Below are 18,936 nucleotides of genomic sequence, written 5' to 3'. Positions count from 1 at the left end.
AAGATGGGAAAAAGTGAAAGGGTAGGAAGGCATTGAAAAGGCAAATGATCATGAGTCTCAACTATACTAACCTACTACTGGATGGACTTCTAATGTGAGTTGATAAAAGAATTGAGTCCTGCCCTTAGTTTGATGGGGCAAGAAAAAGAGGGAAAAAAGGCAATTGGGGTTAGAGGAGTTCTGGGAGCTTAAACTCCTAGGGAGTAGAAATTGAGGGAATTGCATTGGACTTTCTTGGGTCATAGAAATAGGAGAGTCCAAGTCAATTAAGTCTTCAAGGAGCAAGGGGGCCAGGTGACCAAGGAGCAAGGGGGCCAGGTGACATCTAGTTTATTGTTAAGATAATACAGTCTCCTAAATTCATCTTCCACGTATCCTATATTTTCTCATGACATTTATCTTTTTATCAATTTCCCCTGATTTTGGGGAAATTTTCTCAAGCTCATTCTAATGTTCTAGTTTAGTTTTTCACAGTAGGCCACCTAGCTCCATATTTTTTTCTCTGAAAGCAGTCTTTCCTGACCTTAGGTGGTTCTTGTTTTAAGAATGAAGTATCATTTCAAATTGTATTATAAGTCAAAATGACAGATATTTTATATTGTTCTTCTTTACTTTTTAAAATAAGTCCCTTAAATTTTTTTTTATCTGAATCATTAGAGGGTCTTTATATTTTTAAATCTTGATTTTTCTCTCTATCCAGTAAGCTTTTTCTATTTGTTCTTTCTGATATCTATGCTTAACTATTATTGGGATTGACATGTCAGAGACTGTGTGTGTCCCAATTTAAATATTTTAATCCAAGACACAAGGGAAAATTTATACTTTCTATTTTACAAATAAAGTAGGGCTTTCATTTGTCTGGAAGGAATAGAGTGTTTTATAAAGGAGACAGACATGGGACAGGGAATCAAACTACTGGGCCAAGTATTTTCTCTTCCATGTTTGTTTTAACAAATGGTGGATCCTGCCTCACATCTTCCAAGATCATGATTGTACTTGTTAACAGTCAGCTAGAGCTATGCTCTTGCTTCTTAGCTCCTTTGTCTCACCAAGATGAGCCTGGCAGTGATGTCCACTGGTCTCTCTCTCTGCTCCATACACAAGAACTTGTATACTTTGGGAAATGTTTGTTTTCTCTTTTCCATGTAGCTCATAGCTTTCCTGTTTCTATTTAGAGCTGTTCTGATCTTGGGAGTTTCCGTGAAATCTAAACCATTACTCCCATGTGTTGGCCCACTGATAAATTGATTCTTTAATCTAATCCCATCTACACAACATGCCACCCTTCCAAGTTTCCCAGGGTTGATATATATTTCCCCATATTTTCTATTTCTTTGGTTATTGTAATGGGAATTTGGGAGAGCAGGAAGTTAATTGCATGGGACCAAGTTGCCATCTTGAAATAAAATTGAGAAAACATTATGGCAACTGGAGATTTTACAGAGGAGGTGGGCCTTAGATCACAGGAAGCTGCAGAAAGTTTTTAAACAAACTGATCATGACAAATATAGCATTTTAGATAAGATTCATTTAAAAATGATGTGATGACTAAAATAATGAATGTAAGACTCTGGATTTTAAAAGACCAGCTTAAAAAAATGGGCAGTAGTGCAAGTATAAAACAATGGGCACTGGACTAGTCTTGTATTAGGGGAAATCACTGTGTACTTTTGGTTTAATTTTTCCTTCTTTTCTTTTTTCTCCTGTAAGGCCAGATGGAAAAGAACTTCCTGTTAGTGAGACAGGATGCATATCATTTAGGCAAATTCTTCAATATAAAAGATGTTATTGAGGAGCAGTTTGCTGCTTTATGAAGGGAGACAAAGGCCCAGAAAATGGGAGATGGAAGATCAAAGAATTCTTTCTGAGTCCTAGCCAGTGTGGCTAAGTGGTTAGAGCATTGGTCCATGCACCAAAGCATTGTGGGTTTGATTCCTGGTCTAGGTCACGTACCTGGGTTTCAGGTTCAAGTCCCTGCCCCAGTTGGAGCTCGTGCAGGAGGCAACCGATTGATGTGTCTCTCTCACATCTGTTTCTCTCTCCTCCTCCTCCCTCTTTACTTCCCTTCTATTCTCTCTAAAAATCAATGGAAAAAATATCCTTGGGTGAGGATTAACAAGAACAAAAAAATAATTCTTTCTGAGATACCAACAGCACTAATCCTGTCTACACTATCCCTACCTATTCTGTGGACTGTACTCACCGAGATGGCAAAACCAAAAGAAGAGAAATTCTTTTTCCCCATTGGCACTTGGGGGGCATCCAGTCACATATGACATCTGCTTCTTAGCTTGAAAAGCCTCTCAGGTGGGAAAATCTATACTGCTATAGACTTTGGACACCTCCCCGTATAACTACCTATGTGATACTCCTTTATAAAATTTTTTCTACTTAGTTTTTAGCTCAATATGAAAATGTATAAAATAGAGGCAGATATTCAGGTACCATGTTAAGCTAATTTGATATTTGAATGTTGAATGTTTGGATTTAAAATAAATTAAAACAGTCTTTCCATTATAAAAAATGTTCTCTAAAAGTTTACTGTAAATAGTAACTTTTTCTGGTGTATGTTAAAATATAATTGCATTTTTTACTTGACTTTACTAGCAACATGTCTATTTTCTAAAGTAAACTCCAACTGCAAAGAAAATTATTTTCATGCTTGGTAAAGACACATTGTTCTAAATAATGATTACAATGGCGAAATTAGAAGACACACACAGCTTTTTACACAGCAGGGAGTGTATTTTGAGACCCAATAAGTTTAAGCTAATTTGATTTTTTAAGAAGCACAATTTCTTCCCTATGCATAATTGTAGCAGTTAGGGATTACGTTTGGCAGAAAATCCCAGAAAAGCTGACAAACAGTGGTTTAAAAAATCAATGGGATTATTTGTCTAATGCTTCAAAAGTCTGGAAGAATAAAGCTCAAGGATATAATCAAGGAATAAAATTCTTCCTCTTTTCCAGCTGTACCATCATAATCAATGGCTGTTTCACTTTGAGCACCGTGTACCATCCAGACAAGAGGAAGCACCAGTGGATTTGTATTTCATTGCACAGAACTGAGTTACATGGTCACCCCTAGATGTGAGGGAGTCTGAGAAGGTGAGCTTTCAGCTGTCCTGACTTTACAGTAAAAGAAGACAAGTAAAAAAGGGTTGAAATGGCCCTGGCTGGCTTTGATCAGTGGTTAGAGCATTGGCCCCTGGACCAGAGAGACCTGGGTTCGGTTCCCACTAAGGGCACGTACCTCAGTTGCGATTTGCCCCTGGCCTCTGTTGGGGTTGTGTGGGTGGCAACCAGTTGATGTGTCTTTCACATTGATGTTTCTCTCTCTCTCTTCCTCCCTCTCTATTTCACGCTCTGTCTGAAAATAAATACAAAATGTCCTTGGGTGAGGATAAAAAAAAAAATTAAAAAAAGAGTTGAAATGACATTTCTTTGAACAATTTACAATATACACCTCAATAACGTTAGTTACTTTCAAAGAAGGAATATCATATGAAGACATCTTCACTTCCAGATGACAGACTGGCTAGGTTTTGACACAGTGAACTTAAAATATACTTATATGATGTATTAGTCAGGGGTTAGTCAATAAAACCAAGCCATTCTAAATAATTTGGGGATTAAGTGGTTTAATATAGTAGTAAGGGCTTAGATGAATACTGAGAACAAAGGTCAGGAAAGCTGCAGCTCCAGGAAGCCTAGAAAGCAGACCTTGGAGACTTCAACCAGAAGCATCAAAGTGACTTATTCTCAAGAGCTTTTTGGGTAACTGGTATGATCCTCAAAGCCTCTGAGAAGCTCCCAGATATTGTGTCTAGCACAATGACAGGCACAGAGTTGGAACTCAAAAACAGCTTGTTGCTTCCTTATTCTACAGATATTCAAGGAACAAGAATACTTTGGCTTTTGAAACCTACACAGCAGTGTTGAAATCCACATTTGACTCCAGACATACCCAGTGTGAGGATGAAGATTCAGTCAGGAAAACAAAAACCACTCCAAGTATTTGAATTAGAGGGAAATCAATACAGGGACTTGTTTACACAGATGGTGGAAGAGCCAAGATGTAAAACGGGATTGTGGGGCAATACAGATATTAACAACATTAGGAAGCTGCTGCCACCCCTTTGATGAAGGGCAATGGGAAGTGGGAATGTGATCAGAGAACAGAAGCTGAGGTCCCCTGGCAAGAGCTAGGAGGGAAGGGATTTTCCAGTGGTGCAGGAGCTATGAAGACATAGCTGCTGCCCTGCAGCAAAGTGAGCTCAGGAGAAGTACCCTGGCTTCTCCCTTTCTCCTACCCTCTAATCTGCTGCCTGTGCCTCCCATTGGCTGAACCAAACCAGAAACCAGTTGACTGCAAAGATCAGTTTCTGAGGGTCAGGAATCTGAGAGTGGCTTAGCTGGGTGGCTCTGGCTCACAGTTTCTCATGAAGCTGTAGTTGACTGCAGTCATCTGAAGCTGGAGAATCTGATTCCAAGATCACTGACATGCAGGGATCAGCCTCTCTGTGATATAGAGCACAGAAGGGCAAATATAAGAAATGAATATGAGTGCAAATAGAAAGTAACCAGTGCAGTCTCCGTGTATGTGAGAGAGAGAGTGTGTGATGCTTGAGGGTGGAGAAGGATGTCAAAGGGGTCTATGTGAACTGGTATCCTTTCTGGTACTTCAGCATCCCTTTGAATTTTGCAGGATCATGGGGACCAAAGCTTTGACCTACCAGTGCCATGTACTGTCAGCTTTGTGGCTCAACTGTCGAGCTGTGCTAAGTCTGTGCTATTTTCATTTTGCCATTGTAGCAGGTTAAAACAGCCAGGCCCTGATACGATCAATGGTTGGCAAGATTACAGTTGTGCTGGGTTATTTAGTCCAGTTTGAGTTCCTTATAAATTAGAAGAAAAGTGGGATCATTTGCAGAGATGAGTAAAGATATTTAAGATATAGAGATGATGACTATTTCAGTTTTCATTAAAAAATTCCAAGGGTGATATAAAAGTTTTAATACTGGTTTGGGAACAGGTCTTTAGTTTAAGAGTTATTTGATTTATTAAATAATTTATTATAAACTTTATAATATGGTCCTACGTTTACTCAGGAATTTAGAGGCTAGATACCGTTGCAGAGAAAGATGATATCTGTGGCCATGCAAAGAGTTTCATACTGTTTTCCATCATTTATTTTAACATCTATAACTGGCAAAGTGATTTTATTGATTGTCTTCATACTGGGTTATCTAAAGGCAGCAATACTTGATTTTCCTGGTAAACAATACCTGATGTTCCCCCTGCAGTGACTCGTACTTGTCTCTCAGGTCAGAGAAACTCTGAGAAGGAACTTAAACTCCAGGTCATCCCTGCAGGATCAGGCTGAAGCGACTATGGAACTATGCCAGAGACCACCTCCTTGCTTGGTTTTGGAATTCCAATTACTGTATGACAGATTACTACAACACTTAGCATCTTAAAACAACAAAAATGTTTGATCACACAGTTTCTGAGGGTCAGGAATCTGGGAGTGGCTTAGCTAGGTGGTTCTGGCTCAGGGTTGCTCATGAAGTTGTTGCTGAGCTGTTAGTTGGGGCTGCAGTCATATGAAGGTAGAGCAGCTGCTTTCAAGTTCACTGACATGGCTGTTGGCTGGAGACCCCAATTCCTTGCCATGTAGGTCTTTACACAGGGTTGCTTGAGTGTCTTGAAGACATGGACGCTGCATCCTTCTAGAGCTAGGGAGAGGAAGAAGAGGGAGATGTACCCAAGGCAAAAGTGACAGTCTTTTATAACTTAATCTTGGAAATGACATAGCATCACTTCTGTCATGTTCTGTTGTCCATAGACCAAGTCTGGTACCTTGTGGTAGAGGACCACACAAGGGTGTGAATACCAGAAAGTTGGAACCATTGGGGAACATCTTGCTAGCTAATTCCTTTTTTTTTTTAATCCTCACCGGAAGACATTTTTGCATTTATTTTCAGATAGAGCAGGAGGGAGAGAGGGAGAAAGAGAGAGGGAGAAACATCGATGTGAGAGAGACACATCGAGTGGTTGCCACCCACATGACCCCAACTGGGGCCAGGGACAAACTGCAACCGAGGTACATGCTCTTAGTGGGAACTGAACCTGGGACTCTCTGGTCCGCGGGCCAATGCTCTAACCTCTGAGCCAAACCAGCCAGGGCTTGCTGGTTAACTCCTACAGTTTCTCTTCCTTCCCTATTCCCTGCTTTCTCCTCTCCTTGATTGGTTTCCCATGGCAGGTCTTCCTTAATTAATTACTTGTGCACTGATTCTTGTCTTAGGATTTGCTTCTGGGGAATCTGCTATTTCTTTGTCTAAAACAGGGGTCAGCAAACTATAGTCCCTGGGCCAAATCCAGTTTGTGGACTATTTTTGTACAGTTTGCAAGCTAAGAAAGGTTTTTCTATTTTGAAATGATTGAAAAAAATACAAAGAAGAATAATTTTTCATAATATATGAACATTTTCATAATATGTGAAATTTAAATTTCCATCTCCATTAAGTTTTATTGGAATATCTGTTGTTGTTTTTCTTTATGTTTTGCCTATGGCTGCTTGCACATTACAACAGCAGAGTTAAGTAGTTGTGACAGTTGCCACATGGCCTGCAAGGCCTTAAATACTTACTCTCTGGCCCTTGACAGAGAAACTGCTGACTGCTGGAGTAAGGTCAACCAGCTTTGTCTGGTTTGGTATGTTCTGAGCATCTGCAAAGCTTTGGCATTACTAGCATATTTGACCATCAGTCCATAAGTCTTTTCAGTGTCCTTATGTCCCTCTAGGTAGAAATAAAAATGCATTATGATTTTCCAGCATCACTCTTCTGTAAGGCAAGGAAAGGGTTGTAACTTTCTGCAGAGAGGTTATAAATTTCTGGCTAAAGAAACAAAGTTCTGGCTTGGTCCTCTGAGGTGTACCAGTTGACAAAAACCTACACAAGTGTGACTTGATTCTGAAAGAGGAAATGCTTTTTATTATATTAAGTAAGAATTTCAAATAACTTGGAGAGCAGCCCTTCAAATATATTTGATGCTTTATTAATACCCAGCCACTTCATATCCTGAAATGGATTTATAGAAGCAGGTAGAATTTGATTATTGTTGATCTTGGGGGATTCTAGTAACGATGAGATTGATTCTATAACAAAGTTTTACTTTTTATATCAAGATTATATAAAGGGGGTAAATTAGTCAACCAAAAAATGCTTTATAATTTAAATAAAATGTTCATTCTCTCATTATCTTTGCCCAGACCCCTGAGGCAGGTGAGGTAAATTCAATTCCTGTTTTGTTAATGAGGAAATGGATAAAATGATATATGAAAAGTTAGCTAATTACATCGTGGTGAAGCTGGAGCGAGAATCCAGGCCTCTTGACTTCTAATACAGTGTTCTTTCCACTAAACCACTTGACTATTTACTGTGTGCAGAGCATTGTATGAAGCACAGTGGGAACTTACAGTGAAATAATACTTACAATAGTACTTACATTTAAATGCCACTTTAAACTCCCCCCTCCCACAAACATTTATTTTCTCTGCTGAAATTAGTATATATTAGATTCCTCTTGTTCATGCTGTCTTGTTTAGTAGCTGTCAAGTGAATTTCTATACACTTGAATTTTACATTATAATCGACGTAACACAATTGGTATCTAGAGGAAAAACCTTTTATCTATTAACTCCTCCTTGATTGGTTCTATGTTCTAAGAAAAACAGCTAGCGCAAGAAAACTCTTTGTAATTTTAGGCGTTGACTAATAACTCTATATGCAAAAGATTTTTTAGACATTTTAAAAGTTAAAATAGGAAAACAATTTCTTGGTTTGACAGATCATATGAATTTTTAAAGGATGAGAAATAGCAGTTTTAGTGATACTGGGAAAAGAGTGTTTCATGTGAGAGCCTTAGACCTGGCCTAATTTACCTAATTAGCAAATATGCAAAACAATTTAAAGAATTATCTCTATAATTTATCTCACCATTTTGAAAATGTGCAAAGTCTTTTTTTTCCCATGACAAAGTTTGTAGATGCTCACTATAATAACATGGAAACTGCAGAAAGTTGACAATGACTTATCCATGACCTACCCAAGGGCATTTACTGTAAATTAACATTTTCGTGTATTTCCTTCTAGGAAATTTTTCCTCTTGGACTATAATATATATACTTGGGTGAGTCTTTGAGGTTTTTTGGCCTAGATTCTAGCACACAGAGCCAACTTGGATCCTGGGAAGAAAGGTTGCAATGCCTTTCTCCCTTTTGCAAGTAGTTCAGTTCTTGTCCAACTGGGAGTACTTCTTCATTGAAGATAACATTCCATCATGTGTCAACATTTTATGCTTATGAATCATCATATTTCTTCTCATTAGGGTTATGAGTTCTGTGAGATGACTAGAGAGGTAAATTTTTCTCCCAGTACCACAGGAATACTTTTGACTGACAGCCTAAAAAGAGAATAAAGCTGGTCTTTTTAATTTGACTTTAATCCTGTTCACATATTCTGTTGATGCATTTTGAACATCTTTTATTCTCATAGTGAGTCATTTAAAAGAGAGATTATCGTGGACTTTTTCAGAATGAATGGCAAATCCTTTTCTTTGTAGTGGCTTCCTTTTTTAACTGCTAATTTTCTTTTATGGTCTTCTATAAATATTCAGTGTGTTGAAATTTTAATTTTTGAGTAGAAAATCTAAGTGAGTCTTGACACACACACACACACACACACACACACACACACACACACACCCCTTCAGTATAGTGTTTGCATAGACTAAGGTCTGATATTTCTAAATAGTAAACTCTTTGAAGGCTGTATTTTTTTTAATAAGACTGTATTTCTCATTTAATATAGGAGATTAGAAAGAAATTTTCTTCCATTAATCCCCACCTCTCTGTGAACTTTCAGAGAAGGTAAAAAAATCTCTTTCCTGCTTGTGAGTATGCATATTATTGAAGATCAACCCACCAATAGTATGGCAAGGATTCTACTGCAATGCACATAGAATGTCGTGGCAAAGTTTGAAAAACTTTGGGGCAATAATTATGGATAATTACACATGAAAGAAGAACTCACATATGTCCTTATGCCTTTGAGGTATAGATGGAAGGTCTCCAATAGCTTCTATTATACCCCCATAAGGCTTAGTGTCAGTATGACTTATAAGTGCCATCTTCTTTGGCTAGCATTTCCTCCTCCTCTTGCTAGTGGTCCTTACTCACATAGTTCCCATCACTGGGAAAGAAATATAGAAAGACAAATGTTTGAATTCACATACTAATTTAGCAAAGCTAGATGAAGACTGAAATGAATGTTTGTTTGATGTTAGTCTTTTAGGGTTGCCAAGCCATCTGCCTCATTCAGTAATGGTCTCATTATTTTTCAAGCTTATTCTGCATTTTGTTGATAGATTAATTTAATGGATTTTTCAGTTGCTGTTTGCCAGTCTTGCTCCCTTTTTCAAAAAGCACCCAACACAAGAAGAAGTGATCTACGATGGTCTTCCCACATTCTGATAATGTCGGTAGGAGCAGGATGGAGTCAGTTGGGAAGCTGAGAAACCACTTTAGATGGAGGCATCTTTGAAGAAAGTTGACAGTTTAATGGGGGAAAGAAGCTTTCCAAAGGCCATTTTATTTAATATGTGTGAGTTGTTGTAAAAGCTAGTGAGTCCAATTCTGCAGAGCAAGTTGCTAAAATCTGATTGATACATTAACTTATTTGGCCCTGGGTCCTCTTACAGCACATGAGTTAATATCTTACTTCTACATGAATATTTAACTCCGTGCTGGTTGCTAGAATCACAAAAATTCTATTTGTCATCTACAGAGGTCTTTAAAATGTATTTTATTGGCATTTACTCATAGCTTATTTACTTCCAAAAATGTATTAAGATAGATTATATGGAGTAAACTGAAAGCTAGGATAATTGCAAGAGTTAAGATTCCCCAAGTTAGAGAGGTTAATTAAAAATCAGTAATTTAAAATTATGTAATTAGTGGCATAAATTTGGAGGTTAGGGATATGTGATAAACATTTGATAAACTTATTTCCAGAAGGGATATTTTAATATAAATTGTTAAAATAGATTTAATGACCTCATTATAAACCTTATTTATAAGGTAGAAATTGGGTATCAGAAAGTAGGTAGTGGCTTCCAGAAGAAGGGAGAGGTGTTTCTTTCTTCATTCCTCTTTCTGGAGGAGGCCAGATCAGAAGTTATTTTTCCCTTTGGGAAAGGAAGTCAGAAATAATAGATAGTCCCCTGCCTCTCTGCTGTCTTCACACTGGACAGCTTAAAGGGGCAAAGATAATTGAAAATGGAGAGGCCCATTCCTAGTTCTTTTCTTTGAGTGTGACATTATTTTTGTTTAAGAATTGCCATCTCAAAATTCAGATATTTCTTGAGAATATTAAATTTATCAAGGGTACTATAATCTGGCAGGGCTTTCTTCCTCATCTACCATCTCAGGATATAGAATAATAAATGTAGATATGAATATAATATAGAAGGGTGAAATAACTTTTGGATTGAGGGACTCTTTGGGGGAAGGGTAGCCTCTTAGGGGTATTCTGCAGATTGGGGCTTTGGAGAGTCACAGATCATAATCAGGGCAGGATAGGAAACAGAGGAAAAAGCATGGCTTTTTATGAGGACAGGATAGGGAATAGAGATGGAAGGAAAGGTGATTCAGAAAGAAAAAACTTTCTAAGAAGAGTCTATTTTGTACTGTTGCCTTGGACCTTGAAGGTGGGTCAGAACTAGTTACTCCTGTGTAACATCGAGACTCAGCTTAGTGCAGCACTTAGAACACTACCAGGGGCCTCTACCTTCACATTGTGGGGCAAATTAGCCAGGTGGTCAGTCACCTTATATGGGACTGCTCAGAAAATCACTGTAGCTCAAACCCAGGCACCGGTTGTCTGACTTTCCTGGGAATAGATTCTGGCAGTCTTTAAATTGGGAGAAGACCCTAAATTGGAAAGGTGTCACCAATTCACATGCTACTTAGCCCCTTTCTTTCAATTTGGGAGCCCCAGATGACCTGCTTAATGCATTGTTACACTTAAGCATCAGTTGAACAACTCAGCGCCTGATGAATGAAGAGCATTAGGGTTTTGACAGAGTGGGAATAGCCTCAGTACCACTCACACCCTCTCAAGGAATTCCCTGGACAAGACCAATGCTGATACTTCAGTGGGGGAGCTGTGGGGCTTATGATTTGTTGGGTGGCAAGCCCCATGCCTCACTGAATAGAGTTTGTGGATTTAGGTGCACAACATAGGTTATACTGCTTAAGGCCATGCTTAGCTTGCCTCCTTTTATAGTTGTCTTTCTCATATTGCAGAGTGGTTGTTATTACCCTTGAAGCTGGAAACATACACAGAAATAAAAAGTTTTCCGAGTTTAAGGGAAGAATAGTGTCATTTGGGGGATTGTGGAAAAAATATCAAAGTAAGGCAGGTCTCATAAGTGTAAAGCAGTGCTCTAAGGACTGAAAATAGACTGTTTATCTTCAAGTGACCTAGTTTTCCATGTAGTTTGTGTTTCAGTTCTGGAACTTTATATAAATATATAGAGACTTATAGCCCCTTACAGAGTTATGGAGTCAGGACAGACATACAGGGTAAAAAATAAATTTTAAAAATTTAAGGAGGATTTCAGATTATTTCTGCTTCATGTCTACATTATATTCAAATCTATAATTATTATTCTATATCCTGAAATGGTAGAAGAGGAAGAAAGCCATACCAGATGGCTATACCCTTTTCTAGAACAAATCTGTAGGATCTTTGACTCTTTAACTGATAAAGCCAGGATTTAGTCATACACTTGTTCCTTTTAAGCATCTTAGTCAAAGTTTTGATAGGCAACTGAGACTTTTTCTAAAAAGCTTCTGCTTGCCTGAGGATATTGACCATCCCATTGACTGGGTAAAATTCAATTAGGCTAGATGAAAAACTAGTTTTAGCCCAATGGCTGAAAGTAGTTGCGTTCTTGAGGAAATATGAATTATTTTATGTGAAAGCATGGTTCCTAGGGAACATGGAGGGGGGCTTTAAAAGTTGACCATCAGGTAGATTCATAGACTGTTTACACATCAAGCATTTTAGAAGTTGTCAAACTACACGACTTTAGTAAATAATGAAGTCCATGTTATTCTCAGTGTGCTCTGTCCATTTCACTCTTTTTTTTTTTACGTTTGAAACCTGTATAATTTTATTCACCAATGTCACCTCAAAAATTTTTTAAATTAATTAATTTATTTTTGTTACAGATGTTTCTCCTTTCCCCCCCACTGATTCCCCCCTCCCTGCCCTGTCCCCAGTTTGTTGTCCATGTCCACTGTTCATGCATACATGCATATAAATTCTGTGGTTTATCTCTCCCCCACCAGCCACTCGTCTGTACCCCACTTCCATGTCTCTGGGACTACCCCATTCCTCAGACTGTTATGTTCATTATATTCTACAAATAAGTGAGATCATATGATACTTGTCTTTCTCTGTTTGGCTTGTTTCACTTAGAATGATACTTTCCAGGTCCCTCCATGTAGTCTCAAAGGATAAGAGATCTTTCTTTCTTACAGCTGCATAGTACTCCGTTGTGTATATGTACCACTACTTTTTTATCCATTCGTCTACTGATGGACACTTGGGCTGTTTCCAGATCTTAGCTATTGTAAATAGTGCTGTTACAAACATTAAAAATTTAAAAAAATTAAAAATTGAACTTACATTTCACTCTTTCTAGGATTCTCTGTCCCTCTCTGTCCTGACTTGAATCTTAGAGGCTGACCACCAAGACCCACATCACTTAAGTTCCCTTTCTGGCTGGCCTGTTGGATTTAGCCAATGGGAAGCACCAGTAGGAAATTGGGAGGGGAAAAGAAAAATGATGTTTCCAAGCTTTGGGATGTGATTTTGCCTTTGGGTCATTCTCTCATGACCACAGCTCATGTCAGGAAAGCTACTGCTTCACAGCATCTTATCTCACTGGGTCCCTGTAACACCCATCACCTCATCTTCTTGCATCTTCAGGACTAAGGGTGGAAACAGGTTCTCATTATTGATAATGTTTGGGTGTTTCAACTCTCCTTATTAACCCCCTTTCTCTTCCTGACACTTTTGAAAGACTCTCGAGCTACTTCACAACATTTTTTTCTGCTGAGACCATGACAGATATAAACATGAAGCAACATGTTTTATTAAGATCACATTGTGAATTGGTGGCAGATTTGGTAAATCTCTACCTAGGACTCCTGATTCTTTTTGTCTAGTGCTCTAGGTGACATTAATGCTTGTTTGATTCAATTTTTTTAGGAAGTTTTTTGGGGAAAGGCGTTGAGACTGGAGCAGCCATGAATGCATTTTTTAATGTGGACTGGCCTTGGATAGTGCTTCTGTCCATGGTACTAGAGCCTTTCAAGGAGGGATATGCTCCGGAGAGTCCTGTCTGCTACAGATCTAAATTGCATTGCAACTTTAGCCTGGATGTCACAGGAGAGAATGTGGCATAAGCAAGGATAGTGAAACAGTAGGTAAATGTATTAAAATGGGAGACAAAGTGGTTTATTCCTGTAGAGAAATTCTTTGAGTTCTCTTACCTCCCTATTTTTTTTTCAATTAAAAAAATTTAAGGTACATTTTATATACAGTAAACACACTCTTGTGGTGTGAGTTTTTTTTTTTTTTGTCCTCACTCGAGGACATTTTTCCATTTTTTTGTTCAGATAGAGTGGGAGGGAGAGAAATATCGACGTGAAAAGGACACATCGAGTGGCTGCCACCCGCATGACCTACTAGGGCTGGGGACAAACTGCAACCAAGGTACATGCCCTTAGCGGGAACCAAACCCGGGTCTCTCTGGACCACAGGCTGATGCTCTAACCACTGAGCAAAACCAGCCAGGGTGATGTGGTGTGGGTTTTGACAAACATGCGGTCATATAACCTGCATCACAGTCAAGACACAAAGCAGTTCCATCACTCTAAATAACTCCGCCCAGCTGCCCCTCCTCCACTTGCAATCCCTGTCAACCACTGATCTGTGTTCCATCCTTACAGTTTTGCTGTATCCAGAAAGTAATTATAATGAAATCATACAGTATGTGGCTTTTGAGTCTGGGTTTATTCACTTAACAAAATACTTATGAAATCCATCTATATTTTTGCATATCTCAGTAGTTGTTTCATTCTATTACTGACCTGTCCTCCATTCTATTTGTGTACCACAGTGTGTTTACCCATTTCCTATCTCCCAGTAGAGGGCAGTTTTGATTGTTTCCAGTTTGGGGATATTATGAATAAAGCTGCTATAGTCATACACAGGTTTTTATATGAACATATCTTTTCATTTCATCTAGGAGTGGAATTGCTGGGTCACATGGTAAGGGTATACCTAATTTTATAAGAACCTGCCAGACTATTTACCAAAATGTCTGTGCCATTTTGTATCCCCACAAGTCTATAACTTTTTTTTTTAAGGCAACAACTTTTATTATCATTCATGTATTTTAGAAAAAAAAAATCGCAAATGGGTCAGGGTTGTACAAAAAAAATGCAGGTTTGAACATGTTGTTCTTTTTACATCTGGGAGCAGGCTCTCCCCCACGTCACACACAGCAGTTGCACTTGTTCGATGCTCCTTTGCAGACACAGCCTTGGGCACACTTGGCACTGCCCATGGAGCAGCAGCTCTTCTTCCAAGAGGTGCATTTGCAGTCTTTGCATTGCAGTGTTTGCATTTGCAGAGCCACGAGTGGCACAGGAGCAGTTGGGATCCATGGTGAGCTAAAGCAGTGGCTGGAGTCTGGGGACAACCACGAAACAGATCTATAGGATTTTGAGAAGACGTGGTCTGTAACTTTTATTTACAAAGAGCAGCAGACATTAGAGCCATACAAATAAAGATTTTCTTAAAATACATTTTAGACATAAATGACTCGACAAGACAAGCTCTGTGTTTTCTTTATTTCACAATGCTTGGCAAATACTGAAATGAGTTTTCTGAACTTCTTCACCTTATTAGGTCCTGCCCTTTGAAAAGACAACTCCACATACTGAAGGAGGACTTTTTGGGCCACAAGGATATAAGGCAAGTGATGAGTAGGACAAAAAAAGCCAAGGAGCCTTTGAAAGCAAACATCTACTTTCCCACTGTCAACAAAAGTTACCAAATCATTAGGAATACACAAAACTTTGGGTTGTCTTTCTTATTACTGTGGGAAATTGGGAAGACAGAATATGGAAAATGGTGATGAGATGAGAAATCTTCCTCCTTGTCATTTGTCTGTGACAGAGTTGTCAGGACGTTTCTAGGTGTTTGGGATGCAGTTGGTGCCCCACTTCTCTGTTTCTGAGTTTGGAGCAGCCTATTGATTTTGCTATTGCTGCGCTCCAAGGCCAGAGAAATGGATAGTGCATGTTAACAACAAACTGCAACAGTCTCCCCTTCCTGCGACCTGCCGCTGTTTGATGTGTAGGGGGCAGTTGCCTAGTAGATGTGAATAATTGATTTTCCAGCTGGCACCCCAGCATCAGTCATTTTCATCTGTCAGCAGGCGAGGACATTCTGCAGCTTCTGATTGTCCCCAGCTCTGAGCATGTGACATTTTTGCTTAAGAAGGCTGGTGATGCAGTGACTGTTAATTGCCTGCACTTATAAAGAGACTTTTCCTGGGCTCGCATCCTCTTTCTTCAAACTCATTTGACAGTATATATTACTGGGCTGACCTTTTCCCCCTTGGATGGGATTGGCCAATGAGCTTTAGAGAGCTGTGCTTTGTCATCTCTGTCATCATTTTAGGCTCTCAGATGACTGGTGATTAAAAAGCTGGACAGGTAGGGGATATGGTGTTGGAGGCCATGAGGCAATGACCCCTGGGGTAGTTCTGAGAATCAAACAACCCTTTTACTGTGTAACAGTAAATGTTTTCCTCATGTTTCTAGCAAAACCAATCACATAGGTGTTTTCTGTGATGGGGAACAGAAAAGTTTTCTTGCTTGTAGGTTTTCTAAAAGGAATCATTTTAGGATGTGAGAAGAGTTCCAGGGGTTTAAACTTCTAGAAATGAGGTAATTGGCTTTATTATGATTAAAAAAGTGGTACATGAAATACATAAAGAGTTATACAAAAACTAAAGTATAATATTATAAAGTTATAAAAAAAACCTCCATGACCTACAGAGAATATATAATCTATGTAGACACAGATATTAAAAAATGACATTATACTCTTTAAACAGTTTTGTAAACCTACTGTTTTTATTTATTTATTTGTTCACAGTATTTGTTTATTTAAATTAATTAATTTATTTTTGTTTCAGATGTTTCTCCTTTTCCCCTCACTGACTCCCCCCTACCCTTCCCTCCCCGCCCTGTCCCCAGCTTTGTTGTCCATGTCCATTGTTCATGCATACATGCATATAAGTTCTGTGGTTTATCTCCCCCCAGCCCCTCTTCTGGGGATTGTCAGTCTGTACCCCACTTCCATGTCTCTGGGACTACCCCATTCCTCAGACTGTTATGTTCATTATATTCCACAGATAAGAGAGATCATATGATGCTTGTCTTTCTCTGTTTGGCTTGTTTCACTTAGAATAATACTGTCCAGGTCCCTCCATGTCATCTCAAAGGATAAGAGATCTTTCTTTCTTACAGCTGCATACTACTCCATTGTGCATATGAACCACAGCTTTTTTAGCCATTCGTCTACTGATGGACATTTGGGCTGTTTCCAGATCTTAGCTATTGTAAATAGTACTACTACAAACATGGGGGTACACATATTCTTTCTGATTGGTGTTTCAGAATTCTTAGGGTATATTCCTAGAAGTGGGATCACTGGGTCAAATGGCAGTTTAGTTTTTAATTTTCTCAGGTAACACCATATTGTTTTCCATAGTGCTGCCCCAGTCTGCATTCCCACCAGCAGTGTACGAGAGTCCCCTTTTCTCGACACCCTTGCCAACACTTGTTGTTTGATGATTTGTTGATGGCGGCCATTCTGACAGGTGTGAGGTGATACCTCATTGCTGTTTTAATTTGCATCTCTCTGATGATTAGTGATGTTGAGCATTTCTTCATATGTCTCTTAGCCATATGTGTGACCTGTTTGGAGAGGTGTCTATTTAGTTCCTCTGCCCATTTTTTAATTTTTTTTGTTGTTGTTTGTCTTCCTTTTGTTGAGTTGTATGAGCACTCTCTATATATTGAAAATTAACCCCTTATCTGATATATCATTGGCAATTATGCTCTCCCATACAGTGGGTTGCCTTTCCATTTTGATGATTGTATCTTTTGCTTTGCAGAAGCTTTTGAGTTTGATGTAGTCCCATGTGTTCATTTTCTCCTTTGTTTCTGTTGCCTTAGGGGATGTATCAGTGAAAATTCTGCTGCGTATGATGTCTGAAATTTTGTTGCCTACAGTTTCTTCTAGGATTTTTATGGATTCATGAGTTACATTTAAGTGTTTTATCCATTTTGAGTTTATTCTTGTGTAGGGTGTAAGTTGATGGTCTAGTTTCATTTTTCTGCATGTAGCTGTCCAATTTTCCCAGCACCATTTATTAAAGAGGTTGTCTTTACTCCACTGTATGCTCTTGCCCCATTTGTCAAATATTAACTGAGCATATTGTCTTGGGTCCATTTCTGGGTTCTCTGTTCTGTTCCACTGGTCTATATGCCTGTTCTTGTGCCAGTACCAGGCTGTTTTGATTACAGTGGCTTTGTAGTATAACCGGAAATCTGGTAATGTGATCCCTTCTACTTTGTTCTTCATTTTCAAGATTCCTGTAGCTATTCAAGGTCTTTTTTGGTTCCAAATGAACTTTTGAAGTATTTGTTTTAGTTCTGTGAAATATGTCGTTGGTATTTTGATGAGGATTGCATTGAATCTATAGATTGCTTTGGGTAGTATGGACATTTTAATGATGTTAATTCTTTCAATTCATGAACAAGGTATGTGCTTCCACTTTTTTATATCTTCCTCTATTTCTTTATTCAATGACCTGTATTTTTCTGTGAATAGGTCCTTTATTTCTTTCGTTAAGTTTATTCCTAATTATCTTAATTTTTTTGCCTCAATGGTAAATGGGATTGTTTTCTTAGTTTCTCTTTCTGTGGGTTTATCATTGGTGTATAAGAATGCCATCGATTTCTTGATGTTAATTTTGTATTCTGCTACTTTGCCAAATTCCTTTATTAAGTCTAGTAAATTTTTTATGGAGTCTTTGGGTTTTTTTATGTATAGAATCATGTCATTTGCAAATAATGACAGTTTTATTTCCTCCTTTCCAATTTTGATTTTTCTTCTTGTCTGATTGCTGTGGCTAAGACTTCCAGTATTATGTTAAATAAGAGTGGTGAAAGTGGGCATCCTTGTCTTGTTCCTGTTCTTAAGGGAAATGTTTTTAATTTTTGCCCATTGAGTATGATGTTGGCTGCAGGTCTTTCATATATGGCCTTCATTATGTCGAGATATGATCCCTCTATTCCCAGATTGCTGAGCGTTTTTATCAGAAATGGGTGCTGGATTTTGTTGAATGCTTTTTCAACGTCTATTGATATGATCATATGATTTTTATCTTTCATTTTATTTATGTGGTGTATCACACTTATTGATTTGCAAATGTTGTACCAGCCTTGCATCCCTGGGATGAATCCCACTTGGTCATGGAGAATAATTTTCTCGATGTATTGCTGGATTCGATTTGCTAGTGTTTTGTTCAGGATTTTGGCGTCTATGTTCATCAGGGATATTGGTCTGTGGTTTTCTTTCTTCGTAGTGTCTTTTTCTGGTTTTGGAATTAGAATTATGCTGGCCTCATAGAACGTGTTTGGAAGTCTTCCTTCTTCTTGAATTTTTTGAAATAGTTTGAGGAGAATGGGTGTTAGTTCTTTTTTGAATG

At 38.4% G+C, this 18,936-nt stretch overlaps 1 pseudogene; it reads right to left on the bottom strand.

Moving 5' to 3' along the window:
- Positions 1-5,586: 5,586 nt before the first annotated feature.
- LOC118635523 lies at positions 5,587-14,812 on the bottom strand (annotated as a pseudogene).
- Positions 14,813-18,936: the final 4,124 nt, after the last annotated feature.

The sequence above is a fragment of the Molossus molossus genome, unplaced genomic scaffold (assembly GCF_014108415.1).
Source record: "Molossus molossus isolate mMolMol1 unplaced genomic scaffold, mMolMol1.p scaffold_m16_p_2, whole genome shotgun sequence".
Classification (NCBI taxonomy): Eukaryota; Metazoa; Chordata; class Mammalia; order Chiroptera; family Molossidae; genus Molossus; species Molossus molossus.
This window is presented reverse-complemented; position numbering and strand designations above follow the sequence as displayed.